A 17,932-nucleotide genomic window follows, 5' to 3' on the forward strand; every position below is an offset into this window, starting at 1 on the left:
GACCTTGGAAAAGTCTAATACATCTGGCACCTCTCATAGGATGTCACTTCCTGTGGCCATCCCTCTAGCTTCCCTCTTCGCCTCCCTGATTCCTTTCTTTTCCTCCATCCCACAGTTCCAGCTTTTCCCTCCTTTCCTTGGTCAGAGGTTATTTTTTTTAATGTTCTTTTCTTGTTCCTCGCTTCATGCGCTTTGCACTTCTCCAAATCTCTTCAGCTCTTTCACAGCACACCTCGTGCAAGGGGCCCCAAAGCTCCCTATCATCCCTGCCTTCCTCGCTAGTGGATCTTCACCCTTCTTTATCTTGTTTCTATTTCTCTATCTCCCCTATTTGCATTATAAAGTTTATCAATAATGCAAAGAAGGGACAGAGAGGGACAAACTGACAGCATCACCATTCAACCCCGAACTTTTAAAAAATGCCAGTGTGGAACCATTCTGGGGGTACCCTTTTCTTCTCCCTCGTTTCTGTGTCTTGAGGGTACATATTACACACAAGTGGCTATTCTTTAGCTCCAGTAGCATGCTCTATAAACATATGCATCTCTAGGGCTGTCTTCAGAGCTGTGCCAGCCTATTAGTTGAGGAAAGTGTAGAAGGAGTTCAGGCATGGGTGGCGGTGGTAGCTTGCTATTGCAGTGGTTTCTCCCTATCTCCATCTCTTTAAACCCTAAGATGCTCCTTTTGTGGTTATTCAGAGAGCAGACACATGCCTTTTTCTTCGTATTTTTTACCACACTGAAGGGCAATTACCTCATTTAAGAAGTCCTATAGCCTTGTGGAATTACCTGGGAGGGTAAACTACTCTATTTTAGTAAAAGACAGGAAAGGAAGCAAAGCACACTTTGGAGTTAGGTGGCTGTCAGATTAAACCATGAGGCTCCGTAACAAGTATCGAATGCTGTGTAGACAGGGCACATATTTTGTTTGTTTGTTTTGGTTTTTTTTTTTTTTTTGGCCTCTCCTATAGGCCACAGTTATTTATCAACTCAAAGATTCGGAGTCAGAAAGATTCTCAAATGTCATTTCATCCCAACTGGCTTCAACGGTTGGGTCATGTCTTTGAAGGCAGAGCCCTCCTAGCTTTTACTAGACAAGAAGTGATTTCTAATTTCTACTAAACTGTAAGATTTTTTTAAAAATTTCTTCTTAGGTTTTCTTTTGGTTTTCAATATGCGATCTTTTGCAAGCCTGCTTTCTCTACTTTCCAAGGGCAGGGATTATAGGCATGTATGATCATGCCTCTTAGAACGTTGTTCTTTGAGTAAGCAAGTCAGAAGTCTTTCTGTTTGGTCTTTCTTCCTGATGGCCCCATTCTATTTCCTAGCTGACAGAGTAAATATCGTCTGCCTCCCACTTGAGAGCCCCTTGGACATTTGAAAATATTAAACATAGGGTTGGGTCCTTGTCTAAGTAACCCCACTTTCAAAACTTCCCATGAACTGGTTTTACAGTTTTTGGAGACACTGGCTACTGAATCCTCAGCCCACTCCACTTGGCTTGGTGGAGGCTAAAGCAGAATGGTTGCTCCAAGTGCTCCAAGGGAACAATATCCATCCTGCTTCTTCTTCTGCTTCCTTGACTCTCTACCACTGATCTGCCATTTCCTACAAGCTCCACACACCTGATCCCAACACCCTGAGCAATGGTTTGGACTTGGGTGACAACTGGACAGCAGAGTGAGACTCAGTCTCAGCTGAGGACACCTTTGTGTGGAAGGTAACAGTCATGCTTCCGCAGCTTCCTTCCAGTTCCCTGACTTTTCTTCTTTCCTGGATGGGGAGTCCTAGGCAGCTTTGGCTGCTCTCCAGCTTGTGATGTGGCTGAAGATGGGCTTGAACTTCTAAGTCTCCTGCCTTCATTACCTGTGTTCTCGAACTACAGGCCTGCACCACCGTGGCCACCTTTAAACTTCTCTCTGTTTTGTCAGTCACTGAACACTTGCTCAACCCAAGGAGCCAGGACAGATCTAAGCAATAATGACTCTTAGGTCAATAACCGTATCATTAACTGACTTGTTTACCATCACCACCACCATCTTAATTCCATTATGCTTCTTTCGCATGGATTATTGTTGATATTTGAAACTTTATTCCGATAGTGTCCAAGTCGCCATTGGAGAAAAAAAAAAAAACAAATTAGCAATGGTTTTTAAGAAGCGTAACTTATACGGAGTTTGAACTTCCCACATGGTTCAGTCCAGTGCTGCTCCCAGCACGAGAGAAGTAGCGAGATTTAATAAGGATAGGTGTGACTTGGCTTGCGATTTGGCTTACTGAGTAAATAGGAAGTGTTTTAGATTGATTTCTGATTTCTTGACACCTCCCCCCCCCCCGGATAGGTAGAAGGGCACCTACAGCACTGTGACATGTGAAACGGGCTCTGAGCTTTCGGAGATTTCGATTTGATCACGGGCTGGTCCATTAACCACGCTGACCTCAGTTTCTTTATCAGTGAAACAGGGCTCTTCGAATCCCACAACCTAGGTCCCCCCAGCTGGTCTGATGGTGAAACGATTGGATCACAGAGCGTGTGGTTATCTGGTCAGCACCAAATCACTGTCGCCATCCTGTAAGGTCTCCTTATTCGTTTACCCCTCACTGTTACCGGTGAATATAAAGCTTCCCGTTTGTCCTATTGGTTCCCTTCCCGATTTGACACAATGATGAATTGAACTCTTGCCTGCAGCATCAGGCTGGGTCTCTCTCTCTCTCTCTCTCTCTCTCTCTCTCTCTCTCTCTCTCTCTCTCTCTCCATCATGCTCAAGACACTGTCCTCACATGGGAGGGGGGCAATCCCTGTTGCTGAGGAGTTCAGCTCACTGCCTTGTCCCGAGGTTGAACTCAGCCTTTAGTCCCCTCATGTCCAGAGGTGGAACACAGTCTGGATGTCCTGCATGGGAGGGGGTCAGGAAACCCCATCCCGATGTCCCCCCGCCCGTATGGTTTGTCTAGTAGCACTGGAAACATCACTTGCTTGCCTCCTTGCAGAAGAGAATAATCGATTTCTTATTTCCTACCTGCCTGCTGGGTAGGTTAGAATGGATGAGATTGCATCTCTGCGGAGAAAGATGCTATTTGGATATGCAGTCTGTATTCATCACAGTGGACAGCAGAAAGTACCCCGGGTTCCCATGACACCAAAAGGCCAAGAGAGCCCAGGAGACTGGACTGGCATGATTTCCTCAGGCTTCAGAAGCTATGCCTGTCTCTCTAGAACAGCTGTGGGTGAGAGACAGCGTGACTTAGGAATGCATTTTTGCCAGTCAGAGCTGGACACACAGCAGCAGCAGCAAATGATTGCCAATCACCTTGTCCCTTGTACTGTATAAGCCCTGCAAGCTTGTTGACTCCTTAGACTGTTTCCACCTGTACTCCGAGACGTCGGGTCCCAAGAACTCCAGCTTTCCAAAGGATTTCCCCGATTGATTTCAGAGGACCTCCGCCCTGCAATTCACACAGACGCTGTTGCGCACAGAACACAGTGTGTGCTCTCTCCTTTGCTTCACTCCCCTCCTCCCACCCGAAGACAGGATTCCAAACCTAGTACGGGCCTGCAGTGCTCAGCATCTCCCACTAGGGGGAGCCCCTGGAGGGCAGCTGGGGCTGAGCAATTTGGGAAGTGCTGAAGTTTTCTGCTCCTGTCCTGTACTGGTTTTCACTAACCCAACTGTGAGATTTCTTTGTTGCAATGTTGGGGTCTGAGATAGCACTGCTGGAGGCTGCAGGCGAGAAACATAGCTGAGACCATCTTGTATTGTGTGTTGTTATTTACTAGCGCTGTGAACCAAGGAAGTGGAATAACAAAGGGCCCGAAGACTGCACAGCCCCAGCTGGTAGGCCCTGGAGAGAGGCTGGAGTCCTCAGGCAGACAGAAGGAAGACATCTGAGAGGCGACCAGGAGGTGCCTGTGACTGCGGAGTACAGGTGAGAGCCAGAGAGAGGATGACCAGGGGGCTTATGGGTAAAGAGGCACAGAGCCCCTGACCTGGGAAAATGGATAGACCAAAATGAGAGTGGTTAGCAGAGATTAAGCGAGGTGGGGAGAGGAGTGCAGAGGGCCATTGATTGAGAATATTAAAGCAGGAGGAGGGTAACGGGGGGGGGGGTGCTCAAAAGAGGACAAAAGAAAGAAAAAAAGGTGGCCGTCTGAGAGAGGGAGGGCTTGAGAATAGATATCAGTCTGAAGTTGGTTTCAACTCGGCTGCTTAAGAAGCTTGACATGAAAACGGGTGGGTGGGAGACTGGCCCGGGACGTCCAGTTGCATAAGGAAGTTTGGAGTGAGCCGATCTGATCTAGCTGTGTGTCATATAGCCACACCTACTCCCTCTTTGACCTAAACGAGAAGGAATTCTGGCCTGTCGGCTTTTCCAGGTTCTTTCCACTCTGAACCAATGTTTCCCACTTTCCCTTTCTTCCCTTGGATCTTCCACAGCCGTTCTAGGACGCGGAGCAGCCATCAGAAAGTCTGTGTTCTAGTCTAGAACTTGCCTCTTATTGTCGGGATTAGCCTAACCAAGGAAGCCCTGGAGTTTCCCTTTCCTTTGTGTAAAAAAAGGAGATAATAATATATTGCCGACGAGCGCTACAGATTGTTCCCAGGACTGAATAAGGAAGGGGATGTGAAGAAATGCTCTTAATAGATTATAATTGCTAGCTAAATAAAAGTTGGCATTAATAATAATTAATCAGCTAATAGAGCCTCGCTCCTCTCAGCAGGGAGTTTGCTGAGTCCTGGAGAGGATGGCATACATGCAAATCTGCGCTCATATCTTACTCTGCTATTTGTGGACAATTTGTACATGTAACTCCCCAGACTTTTAGAACTAATCTCTTTGATAAACACAACATTTCACACTCTTTGTGTGTGTGTGTGTATGTGTGTGTGTGTGTGTATGTGTGTGTGTGACAGAATCAGGTATTCTTTTTCCAGCCTCAGTCCCATTTTCTATTTCTCATGCAGATAAGTGATTGATGGCGTCCACACGGTGCCTGGGGGTTTTCTGTGTCCTGGACACACGAGTCAATGTCATGTCTTGGGCATATGGTCAGGCTATTTGGAAGAAGCAATGACAGTCTGTGATCATAATAGTCCTGTCACTCTCTCCCCTTTCTAGAATGTTCCAGGTCACTTGTGATTTTTTTTTCTTTTTCCACCAAAATGAAATGTGTCAGACATAAAGTTGGGTCTTTGGCCTGGGCCAGGCTGTTGAGGGTCACCTACGAGAGCCCCCGGATTCTTTCTCCTTCCTCTCAGCTTTAAGTGGCAGTGTGGCCGGTGGGGAGAGCAGTGTAGGCCATTTGTAAGGTGCTTGACAGCTCTCCTTCATCTGTCACTTGGAGTGCTCACAGATCTTCCTCCTTGCCTCTAAATGTACGTTTGAAGAGCGCCATCGACCTGCAGACGTCAACAGTTTGTGAAGTGGCTAGCACCATACTATCGTCATGACCCCATTGGGTCTCTTCTAGTGCTTGTCCCAAATTTCAAAATTATTTTAAACTTTTGTTCCAGCTGCTAACAAAAGGAAGCTACTCCTCCTCTCCTTCACCAATCACAAAAATGCAAAGTTTAAGTCACACACTACTCACCTGCCGAAAGTCAAAATCCTAGCCACATGTACAATATGTAGAAGGCTGTACTTTTCTAAAATTACCAAGTACAGACGCTTGCACACACACATGAATATGTACCCACATGTGCATGCATTTGTATGTATGTGTGTGTGCATACTTTCCTTCCCATTTCAAACAAATTCATTCTGCATGTTAATCTATATATAAATGTTCACATAGTACACTTAAAGGGCAGATTTAATGGAGAGTAAGAATATGGGTTTCTCTCTCAGGATTTCAGCTGTTTTAGAATATAGAAGTGACCACAATTCACATGGCTCAAAAAATTATGGATCAATTTCTGCTCCGTCCATAGCAATGGCTATCAATATGCTGCATCTTCTAGACAAACTGTCAGCAGTTAGCAGTTTTGGATATTTTTAAATGAGTTTTTTTTTTAAAAATACATTTGCAAAGTCAATTATTTCGAATCTCATCTGAGGCAATTAAAAAACATCCTGACATTTAAGGTGATATTTTTTCCCAAGTAAAATAATTATAAATAATTCTAATTATGAACAAATCATTTAGTTACTCTCAGTCTGGTTCAACCTTTAGGTTAATAAACCAATCCATTAAAATTCATCTTGCTCAAAGGACCAATTTGTTTAAAAAAATGTAGTGACCTTTTTACCACAAGTGTGATTGATATTTTCTTTAACAGTATCAGAGCTGTCTTTCCTAGAGAAGAGTGTGGTCCAGAGGCAGGTATGGAAAATTTGGATTGTTTTATGCCTCTCCTGATGGTGGTGAGGGTACTAGACAGAGCTGAAACCCTCATTTCAAATGGTACCTTCAGGAGACATCTGGAAGTCTGACAAAGTTCACCAGTTTCATTCCTTATGCTGGGAAACAAGCTTAGATAGTTCTTTCTACTTCTGGTGTTTCGTTCTTACCAAACATGCCAGGCATGTGTGTGGATGACCCGCAGGCCAAAGCTAGCCAACCATGGTTTTCACAAAGTATCCCTGGAGTAAAATCCCATCTGTGGACATGTTGTCCAAAAATACATTTTTAGAGAGGCGACTTTGAGAAGTTGTGACAGAGTCAGTGTATCCTGAAGAACTGAAAATTCTTATTACTGGGCCTCTAAAGATGCACACAAGGCCCAAGGTAGAAAAATGAGGGGAAAATGGGCATTTTTGAATGTGTAGCTAGCTAGCTACAACTCATATCTGGACAGCAGTTTAGAATTTACTAAAGTCTACATGGTCCTATTATAGCAGGTATTCTGTGGCTCTCTTAGTTGAGACAGAAATGGCAAATTTGTCTATGGCGGTGCTGTCATTAGGTGGTACAGGTGGGGGCTGGCAGCCACCAGGGAGGCAGGGAAGGAGGGCCACCGAGGCTTCCCCTAGAGGTTGTCACTGCCAAAAGACACTGGATGGAGAGAATTCTTGACGCTCTGTTCCTGCCATATCTGTCCTTGGCTTGGGTGAACCTCGGCTTATCTTCTCTGTCCCCATTCTCAGGACCAGTGCTGAGTGAGTAAGCAGAATGGGAAGAAAGCATCGTGCTTTGTAATCAAACAAAGCGGGGCTTTATTGCATCGATTCTCACGTCTCCATCTGCCCAGAGATGGGCCTGGTAGCTCAGATACCCCGCCACAGAAACTAACAAGGAAGTCTTTGTTTGCAGCACATACTATCTTTTAAAAAGTTTTCTTTTTAAAACAGAAGATCCACTTTTAATTACATTTCTTTTTTCTTAATTCAAGTTAATATCAAAATTATATCTTTCCCTGCTGAGCTTATGACATCTGCTAGCAAAGTAGGCCACAGGGAGGCGGGTCTTGGGAGGAAGGAAGCCCGGGATGATAAAACAAGACAATGGCTGTTTTCAGAGACCGGAGTTTTTCTTAATCTTGCATTTTCAGGAAAGGAGGTAAAGAATGAAAGGAGAAACCTCCACATTGAGCCTTCCTTGATGACTCTGAGGGAATAGATTCAATTTTCCGTTCAACTAAATTTTATATTGACTCTTCATTTTACTTCACACGGCTAGTTGAAAGATGTTTGCACTGACCAAGATTCTAACATCGCCAAACAAAGCCTTACTAGAGAGCCAAACAAAGTAGCGATCATGTGTCTGTCATACACTTTAGAGAGCTCAAATGGGAGCAGCCTCCAAGGGGAAGTTATTTTTCCCTGTGGGACAAGCACGGCAGACAGGGTAGAGGAAGTACTATTTGGAGAGAGTTGAAAAAGTTCAGATTTTGGACAGCTAGAGATTGGAGGAGAAAGCAATGCCAGAGGCACAGACAGAACAGAGTCACAGAGTGAAGGGAAACATTGAGAAATGTCGTCCATGGTGCTGGTAAATGGAAGCTTATGGTATTGGAGGAAGAGAACGTAAGTGAAGTAGATCAAGGCCAGGTTCTAGAAGACCTTGGAAATTAGGTTAAAAAGTTAGGTCTTGGGGCTGGGGAGATGGCTTAGTGGTTAGGAGCACTTTCTGCTATTGCTAAGGACCTGGGTTCAGTTCCTAGCACCCACAGAGTGACCCATAGCCATCTATAACTCCAGTCCCAGAAGATCCAATGCCCCTTTCTTGTCTCTTGGGTACCAGGCATGCAAAGGAACACATGCACACTTGTAGGTAAACATTTATACATATAAAAAAATTTAAGAATTAAAGGAAGCTAGATATTACACTAGAGAGATGGCTCAGATGATAAACTTGCTGTACAAGCATGAGTAATGGGGTTCAATCCTCGGCACCCACAGAAAAATTCTGAGTACAGCAGTACATAGCTGCAATTCTAGCACAAGGGAGGTAGAGACAAGAGATCACTGAGGCTCATTGACCAGCCAGTCGAGCTGGATTGGTGTGCTCCAGCTTTAGTGAAAGACCCTGTCCAAAAAAATAAATAAATAAAATAAGAATAGAGAGCAATTGGGGATGGCACCCAGTGTTGACCTCTGGCCTCAAAGAAATGCACACACATACAATTAATTTTTTTTTCTGTAGATCAGTAGTTCTCAACCCTTTCACAGGGGTCACCTAAGATTATCCTGCATGTCAGATATTTACATTAAGATTTATAAAGCAGTAGTAAAATTACAGTTGTGAAGTATCACTGAAAATGATTTTATGGTTGGCGGTCAGCACAACATCAAGAACTGCTTTAAAAGGTCGCAGCATTAGGGAGGTTGAGAACCACTGCTGTAGATGGGAAGGCCCACTGACTGTGTGCAGGAGAGTGACTTGACCTTTGCTCTAAAGGAGAGCATCACAGTCAGAACCTGGAGGCAGACCACCAGATAGAGACAAGTTGAGAAAGAGAGGCCGTCACCTCATGTTCTCCAAGCAAGACTGATGGGTTACAACCCAGACTGTTGTAGGTGATGGCACTAGCTGAGGGCTTTCTGAGGGCATTTATTTAATGGCATGCCAGTGGCATTTACTCATAAAACCAAGAAGCCATTGGGGCCAGAAATAAGGGTTTTGGTTACTTCCCCAGACAGGATGCAGTTTGGGTGATTATACACATGAGTCATGGAGGTCGGGAAACAAATCCAGCACAAACACACACCCCTCCCCTCCAAGTGTAGTGACTCATGGCCTCTTCAGTTTGGTCTACAGAAGGCTCTGGAGTCCAGGCAGAATCTGAGATATGATGCTCGGTCATAAATCTGTAGCATTAGTAATGGCAAGAGAAGAATTTCTCCCCAGTCTCTCCGTTGCTCAGGCAGTAGGCATTTATTGAACGCTTACTATTTTAACACAAAGACTGTGATCCTATGAAACATGGTCCCTGTCATAAAGTGCTCCTCGGTTTAGTTGGTAAAATGGATATAATAATGACAGCAGAGAGAGAGAGTCCCACAAGTATTCTGGCGAACTCCAAGCTGTTTGAAAGGGTCAGAGAAAATATTTACAGCAGCTATAGAAGGGGAATGAAGTTGTGTCTTAACAGAAATCATTCTTTGTTGGACAGCTCAGCAAACCAATGTCAAGCACTTTTTATGGCCTGGGTGTGGTTCTCGGCATGAGACTCCATACTTTGGTAGAACTTCCATTCTCACTAATGGGACTCAATAAATATAGCAAGAACCAACCAAGCAACCTCCTCTCAGGGCGTTTCCATTCTCATAAAAGGACATTTCAGAGAACAGGAACTAGCCCCGCATGCCACGACAGAAGAATGTGTGCCCCAAATTAGCCCCTTGGGAATGAGTGGGCAAAGAAGCCTCAGGTTTGGGGTACCCAGTATGATAAGAGGGCTTCTTTTAACTTTGATGCTTACTTATTTATGGGGGTGTGTGCATTTGCTATGGCATACCTGTGGCAGTCAGAGGACAACTTGGGGAGTTGGTTCTCGCTCTCCACTATGTGGGGTTGAACACAGATTGTCAGGTTTGGCAGCAGTGTCTTTGCCTGCTGAGCTTGCTCACTGGCCAACAAAGCTTATTAATATGCCTGACATATTTTGGGCAAATTTCCCTGTCTCTCTCTGACTTGAATGCATGACAGACATAAGATGGATACCATTTGTTTACATGTACATGCATGCATATACATGTGTGTTCGTATGCATGTATGTGTAGCACTGGGGATCAAACTCTAGCTATATGCATATTAGGTAAACTATGTTGTAAATCTGTAGCACTTGTTTTTGTTTTTGTGTTATTGCATGTTGAAAACAAGACCTCACTACATGTATCAGGCTAGCCTGGACCTTATGATTCTCCTGTCTTTTGCTTGGTGATTGCTGTGAGTACAGGCATGCCCTGTCAGCCTGGCAAAGATGGAAATCATTCTTATCTGAAGATGCATAGTTCTGAGCCCCCAAACACCATGACTCCGCAGTCTCCATCAGGCAGCTGGAGTCAGTGATCAGGACTTGGTGTACTCATTGATAATTTTCCTGTGATGGCTCTGTACTCACATCATATCTTGTAGATTGAAAAGAGAAAACTACGCCACAGACACACTTTGCTTAAATAGTATTCAGGTCAAATTCTGTAACAGGCAACTCTGACTTAGAGGTCGAGTTTGATTCTCATTTTCTCAGTCTATCTAAAATAACCGGGTCATGAGGTGGAGATTGGCAGGGTCCTCACTGCGATGGGATTTGACCTACATAGGAAGAGAACCAGGACAAGAAGAGCTAGTTCTTCAGCTCGTCACAGGCTTGGCAAAATCCAGTTTGAACAACTGCAGAATCACAAAGTGGCGAGACACTCCATGTGACCTAAGGTGATCCTGGTACCTGCCCCTGGGCAGATAGAAGACTGTCTGGAAAGTTAATAAAAATTCCAGAGCTCATTATTTTAACAGATGCTTTAAAACATATCTATTCTGAATACTCTAAATCCCTCTAGGGTAATGATGCTGTTTAGCCTTGGGCGGAAAGGCTTTGTACCTCCTGTGGGTGGGAGGACTCAGACCCTATAGTACATTCCTTTCAGATACTTGTGAGAGAAAAATAATTGTCTTTGGAGTATATGTCACCTTTTCAAAAGCTAGCCAAAGTGCTATATCCAATTGGCCTAGCTAATGAGGCCATTTTTATTTATTAAAAATAAATTTAAATGTAGCTATAAAATGGTGAGCGGATGTTTTCATTTGCATCATGAGTGGTTTAAAAAAGACTTACCAGAAATTATAAAAATAATAAGTTCATATCCTCCCAGATGGCTAACTTGAGGTCCAGGAATGCTGGGAAACTGTGCTATTTCTTCCTCCACTTGGTAAGTTGCTTAAGGCCAAGAAGAATGCTTCATTTGTCTCCGGATAGCCTACTCCAGAACAGGTGCATGCTGGGACGAAGTTGTTGGGTAAATTAAAAAACAATGAAGTCATTACTTTGTGGCCATGTCATGAAATTTCTGTCTATTTTTACTTTATTTTACCAAAATTAAACCCCAGGATGACCTTGAGACTAACTAGCCAGCAGGAAATAGAGAAAGCAGTTTAGGCACAGAACAGTTGTTTTGGGGAGGAGTTTGGATCTCCATAGGTGGTTAGGAGTAGGATGGGAGGCAATGGGATAGAAGAGCGAGCCTGTGTCTCCATATTTAAGTGAAGAGATTGAGTCCAATGATAGGTGTCTTGGTTAGGGTTTTCTATTGCTATGATAAACACCATGGCCAAAAGCAACCGGAGGAAGAAACTTTCATCTCAAGGTTTGAAGTCTGGCACTGAAGGAAATCAAGGCAGGCCCTGGAGGCAGGAATCTAAGCAGTGGCCAAGGAGGAGTGCACCTTCCTGGCTTAATCCTTATGACTCGCTCAGGACAACCAGCCCCAGGAGAGGGGATACCTTCCACAGTGGGCTGGTCCCCCCACATCATCAATTAAAAAAAAAAACATACCACCACAGGCCATTCTCATGAGGGATTTTTTCGGTTGAGTTTCCCTCTTTCCAAGTGACTCCAGCTTGTTTCAAGTTAACACAAACTAAATAGTACAACGAGGAAGGAGGGCCCATTTGAGCAATGCAATCCCAAGCAACCCTTTGGCCCTCTTTCTGTGTATATGTGGTAGGTGATTTTTTTTGAACATCTTGCTGTTGTTGGCTAGGATCTTGTGTTTGTAGGTATAAGTCAGATTAAAAATTCAAACTCCAGAAAGATATAGGGCACCCTTGATTCCAGAAATTACCTGAACAAAAGACCGTGACCCTTCCTTCCACCTTATCCATGATCTCTCTACTGAACCCCCAACACCCACTCACTCCTCGCCAACCTCGCCACTACCTCTGCCCTCAGGTCTACTTTCTTCAAGAGGCTGGATCATTTTTCAAAACCTCTGGGAAGTCTGGTGCCCCAGGAAAAGCAGAGAACACTACAGGCAGTGCTATTAGAACCAGCAGGCTGGGTGGGGGCAGAGGGCTGGTTCTTCCAGGAAAGTCGGCGTACTGTACAGCACACAATACAGCCCTGCAGGAGTCTGCCTTCGCCCTCTCCTGCCCACGTACTCCTCTGTGAACACTATCTGCTGACTCTCTGCTCTTCTTTCAAGACTTTGTTCAGTTCGGCTCTCTGAGGCCTCACTGTGGGGACAGTAGTCTCTTCTTATCTCCACTTCCAAAGTACCCTGAGCCCACTGGTGTGTGGGAAGTACACCTTCTGTTGTTCTCTTTACATGTTGTTCTCCCCGCAAAAGACTTGGAACTCCCTAAAACGGCTGGATACCTCGCTCGGTTTCGTGTTCCTTCACCGGACTACGCACACTTTTCTCAATTGCTAGCTAGCCTCTGGAGCTGCAAGAGAAATAGTCTAAGATTTCTGTTCTCAGGCTGGCAGAGGTCAAGTAGGGAGATGCATGACAATAGACGTGTAGAGTGTGTGCAATAGCATGTGCACTGGGTGCTATAGGAATGCGCAGCTGAGCATCCTTCCTTCCTGGTCAATGTTGTTAAAGGCTGGAGAGTTTACAGGGGTGGACGGGAGCCACCCTTGATCTGTGCTGAGTGCTGAATGCACATAGGGCCTGGAAGGGGACATTTGCTGGGAAATAGTAGACGAGAAGGTTGTGGGATACAGAAGGCCAGAGCTCTGTGTTCAAATAGGAAAAATAAACCAGAAATTCATAAAATAATTATACTAAGTTTTCAGTAAGGTATTGGTTTATAGCACAACATACTAAGGGTTAGGAAATTAGAGAAACATTAAGCTGGTCATGAACTTCCACTGAAAATCTCTCAAAGACTTTGACTCACTTAATGGCAAACTGAGTGGGAAATCTGAGTGTGGGTTTCAATCTCACTTTGCCAGGCCTTACACTGGTGACAGTTTTTCCCTTCCTAATCTCTACGTCATGATTTGAAGACACTAAGATATGTCACTCACAGTTAGATTAAGGATAAAAAGGATTCCATATTTGTGCTAATTTGTGTTCAATTGGCTAAAATCTTGGCATATCAATGAGTTAGCTATGTGTTTTATACATAGTTGAGCCTTGAGGATAGGGCAGCCTGACTCTGATACCCGTATGATGCATTAGGAATTTTTCAAGTGGTCTGCGTGTTGGGTAGAAGGTGTTCTTCCTGTGAAGAAAGTGTGGTGTAGACAGAAGTTTCACCCACAGACTTCCTCTCCCATAAAACTCTAACAGATGCACCATTCCCTTGGGCATCTGTTTCCTCCTCTGTAGTCCATGATAAATGGCGTAGTGACATTATAAAGTCATCCCTACAGGTGATCTTACATAGAGGTATGATTCCATTATACTAGGTCAGTCTTAGGTGAGGGAGAGACCCAAGGAGCTCCATCCAGCAGATCCAGAATGACCTGCTAAATGAATATGGGCTCTTTTCAGTGTGTGTCAAAGGCTGCCAATGGAACTTGTTAAGTAAGGGTAATCAACGTGTGTGTTCAGGGACACAGTAAAATAACCCTTTCTGTCCTTGTGCTTCTTAGTGCTGGAGAGTCCTTGTGAGAAGAGTGCCTGCCTTGTCCCTCCTTACCATCTGACACCAGCAGGACTCCACTGTTTTCACTACCATGAAGGTGGCACTGAAAAGTGTGCCATGGGATACTGGGGAGTTCCTATCCACTGGCTATGCTGAAGGAACTTAGGTAGAGGCCCAGGTATCCCAGTCAAAGGCATAGCCAGTTGGTAGTTCTTATCACCTATATACTTCCCATGCTTCTAGCTCAAATGCTGCTAAGAATTGTCTCTCTAGACTGTATGAAGGTGGAGAGCACGCTTCCTTTCCCGGAATCAAGGTCAATGACATTTTGGTATAAGTGCCACTAAATCAGAAGGCTTGTCTCTAATCAGACAAGCTTGAGAAATGCTGAGTATGTCCCTGTCATAGAAGAGACACACAGAAGCACAGCTAAGGATGCAAAGCGAAATATTTAGAGTTCCCCCCAAATTATTAGTGAAACACGTTAATTCATTCATGAATAACATTAGGACGTTTATTTCAGAGTACTGGGGAACAGTTTGAAATCCTCCCAATTCCTAGCTGCTAGGAAAATGCTGCTATTTTATTCTCATTTTTATATTAGTTCTCTGAGATTTTCTAATGCATTTTGATCATATTCATTCCCTTCCCCTGACTCTGAGTTCCACCTCTGCTCCTACCCACTTAATTTTGTGTTCTCCTAAAAAAATATATATAAATACCATTAGGTATAATTTGTACTGCCCATTGGGTGTGAGACCTTCTGCTAGCATGTGGTCAACCCACCAGATGCCATACCCTTAAAGAAAACATCTTCTCCTTCTCTCCATGACTATCAGTTGCCAACTTCTTCTTAAATAAGGGTGGGACTTTGTGCCCACTTTCCCTCCCCATACTGGCATTTTGCATGTCGTGAGCATGTGCCGGTTATATTAATGTTGTCTCAACTGCTGTGGATTAACATTTGCACCTGTTCTGCCGTGTCCAGAAAACAGTTTTCTTGTGGCGATCCGCCACTATCGGTTCTTACCGCCTTTCTGCGCTCCCTTCTTCAATGATTTCCCAAGCCTTAGGAGGAGCATGTATAGGTGTCTTTCTTAGCACCCAGTATTCCATAGTCACTATTCTCTGTGTGTTGACAAGTTCTCTGTGTTGGTTTCTACACACTGAAAAATAATAATAAAAAAAAGCTTCTCTGATGAAGGTTGGGAGATATATTAACTGATGAATATAACAATAAGTCATTAGGAGTCAACTTAATATATCCATTTGGCAGAGTAATGGAGATTCTACTACATACCGCAGGCTAACAAATAAAAAGCCCAATGCCAAGATTAAGTCACCTTTTTTGGAGCTGTTGACCAGTGAGACCCCATAGACCTCCCCAGACATTACAGGCTATTGAAAACACTGTTCTTACAGAAGTCTTAGCAAATGCATCCTCTTACCTAAGGCTGAGCCCTGTGCTCTTGGTGAAACGAAAGTGGCACATGGTTTGGACGCAAACTGTCAATAAGAAGACATGTTTACCCTCCCAGGGGTTCTTTAAAACAACCCTGTCTTTATTAAATTGGAGGTTTGCCCATGAATGGGTCTGAAGTAGACAATCAAAATTGACTCCATTTATCCAGCAAATCTCCGTTGAAAAAATTAACCTTTAAATGGTCTTCTTTCCTTCCTATTCAACTGGATACATTGTGTGGAAAATTCCTAGAAAACACTGAAGTTGAGACTTCACTCTCCTCCTGTCTGCTCTTTTGCATTTCCTTATGAAGAGGGAGTGTGGGGTTGATGTATAACTTTTCTAGTTTGTGTTTGATGGGACCCTTTGGAACCCTACTAGACAAGGAAAGAGTCATCACTAGTAGCTTTTACAGTAAACTCAGAAAAATTCCTTCCTCTCCTTCAGCACTTTGCTGCTTTGAGCATGAGCCATAGCTGTAATAGGGCCTTTCCGATAAATGCTAAAGTTATGTTTTCTTTCCATGGCTCTTCAGAATATCTTTTTCTTCCCGCAAAATAGCTGGGGAGGTATCAGGAAACAGACTCAGCTCTAGTCGTCATCGGATCATGTTACCTCTTCCGTAAGGCGCGTAGCTTGACAAGCTTTCTCCAGTCCCCCCCTTTTCCTAGAACCTCTTCAGAACATATTCAAACCACAGCATACTGTCGCTGCTGTTGTGCCCTGAGACTTTGAAAGCATACAGTGTGAAGAGCGTATGTTTTTTTATCTGAGTTGATTTGGGAACCATCCACATGAAGTGAACCTGAAGAGGTGGGCTCATCTGAGTTTTATATCCGTGAACAGAGTGTGAACGCTGGGGCCCCGCCTTAGCTGAGTTCAGATTTCCCATCAAACCTGTCGGTAACCCTTATAGTCCCAACCATATATGACTTGTTTTCTCTTTCTCATGTGCATAAGGGAGGTAACCGTGGTCCTGCCTTTCCAAGGACTAAATAAGCAATCAGAAAGTTGATGTGCTGGTATTCAGGAGCTGGAGGTTTGAATCCCAATGTGTGTCTTACTTAATACATCATTTTGAGAAATTCATTCGCCACTTGGGGTCCCTTCTCCCCTCAACTGTGGTTAGGGCCCACAAAGGGACTTATCGAGTTATTTAGATTCAGTGAAATGACACGTGGGGAACATAAAGTGGAACCCGGATTCTGGTAAGGTCCCAAATAATGCCAACTATTGCTTTCGAATGGGAAGCCAGCATATTCGGTGGCAGCAGGTCATCCTGAAGGTGCCACTCTTCCTGTGGCTGATTTCCATCTTTAGACCTGCAGTAAGGCAGATCCACGATGTAGGCGCAGGGCTCTTTTCCAAAGGGCTAGCACGTAGAGCACTTATTCAACAGTTAACATTCTGTTCTCTTACATGGCACCAAGGCCTCCGGGAGGGAAGACAAATTCTCGGGATTTCCAAAAGCTTATGTGCTCTAAGTGTGGGTTGGAGGCTTTTTGCTTTTAATTGAACACAGCAGCCATTTTGTGTCATGTTGATTTCCTCAGGATATGAATCAGAGAGAAAGAAGTGAACTCTTGTCACAGAAGAAAGGGAGCGATTGGCAGAAGACTTTTCTCTGGTAAGGCAGTGTACACACTTGTCCTTTTCGTAGTGAGTCACGGCCTATGATACATTTCACAGCAATGTCTAGGAGTTTCCAAATCTGGAGCTCGGCACTCCAGCCAGATAAAGGAGAGGGGAGAGAGATTATTCCAGCCCACCTAGCTGCCATTTGGAGTGCTCGAAGGGAGCCTGATGAAAATGCACATCCTCCAGCCCTGCTTTAGTCATACTTCAAACTCATTAAGAGGAGAATTAGCTAATCATGTTCAAAATTACGGTTTTTCAATTGCCAGTTTTAGCATTTCAGGAAAAAAAAAAACCCAGCCAGAATCTCTCCACCAGTCTTTATGTATTTTTTAGCCATGACTTAATGCTGACATCCATTTTTCTTTTCATTGACATGATGTTGACTGACCTGTTTGTCTTACAGGGACACCGTACAATTTTTAAAAATTATAAAAGCTTGTTTTTTTTAAAATATAAAGAATCCCAACTAATTTTTGAAAATCTCTTATGCCCACTTTATCCAGAGAACAGGGTACTGGGGGCTCCTATTCCAAACTTGCTTCCTAGCTATCCTAATGACAGAATAAAAAACACTAACATTTTGCTATCTTCACCATGATGTGTTCAGAATGTAGTGTCCTTCATGGTGCATTATAACTACTTAAAATGTTGGGTGGATGAATAAATAGGGCCTCTTATCTACATAGCATTTAATATTCTTTGGTGATCCTTCATTTTCCCAGAGACCCTAACTGGTATAGTCTGATAATTACCTACTCCCCGCCGCTACCAATGTCTTGCCGTTTTTCTCTTTTCTTTTTTTTTCTTTCTTTTTTTTTTTTTTTTTTTTTTTTTTTTTTTTTTTTTTTTTTTTTTGTT

General features: G+C 43.8%; 1 long non-coding RNA gene across 2 annotated transcripts in view; it reads left to right on the plus strand.

Annotated features, from left to right (window-relative positions):
• LOC126487385 (uncharacterized) overlaps positions 1-17,932 on the plus strand; it is a 155,529-nt gene that overhangs the window by 96,264 nt on the left and 41,333 nt on the right. For both annotated transcript variants that reach the window (XR_007588354.1, XR_007588355.1), the window contains 2 exons: positions 3,778-3,926; positions 16,990-17,063. This is a non-coding gene — a long non-coding RNA (uncharacterized lncRNA). The remainder of the gene's footprint in view (positions 1-3,777; positions 3,927-16,989; positions 17,064-17,932) is intronic.

This window comes from Alexandromys fortis, unplaced genomic scaffold (assembly GCF_014885135.2).
Source record: "Alexandromys fortis isolate MF-2015 unplaced genomic scaffold, M_Fortis_MF-2015_v1.1 scaffold_190, whole genome shotgun sequence".
In the NCBI taxonomy this organism is placed as follows: domain Eukaryota; kingdom Metazoa; phylum Chordata; class Mammalia; order Rodentia; family Cricetidae; genus Alexandromys; species Alexandromys fortis.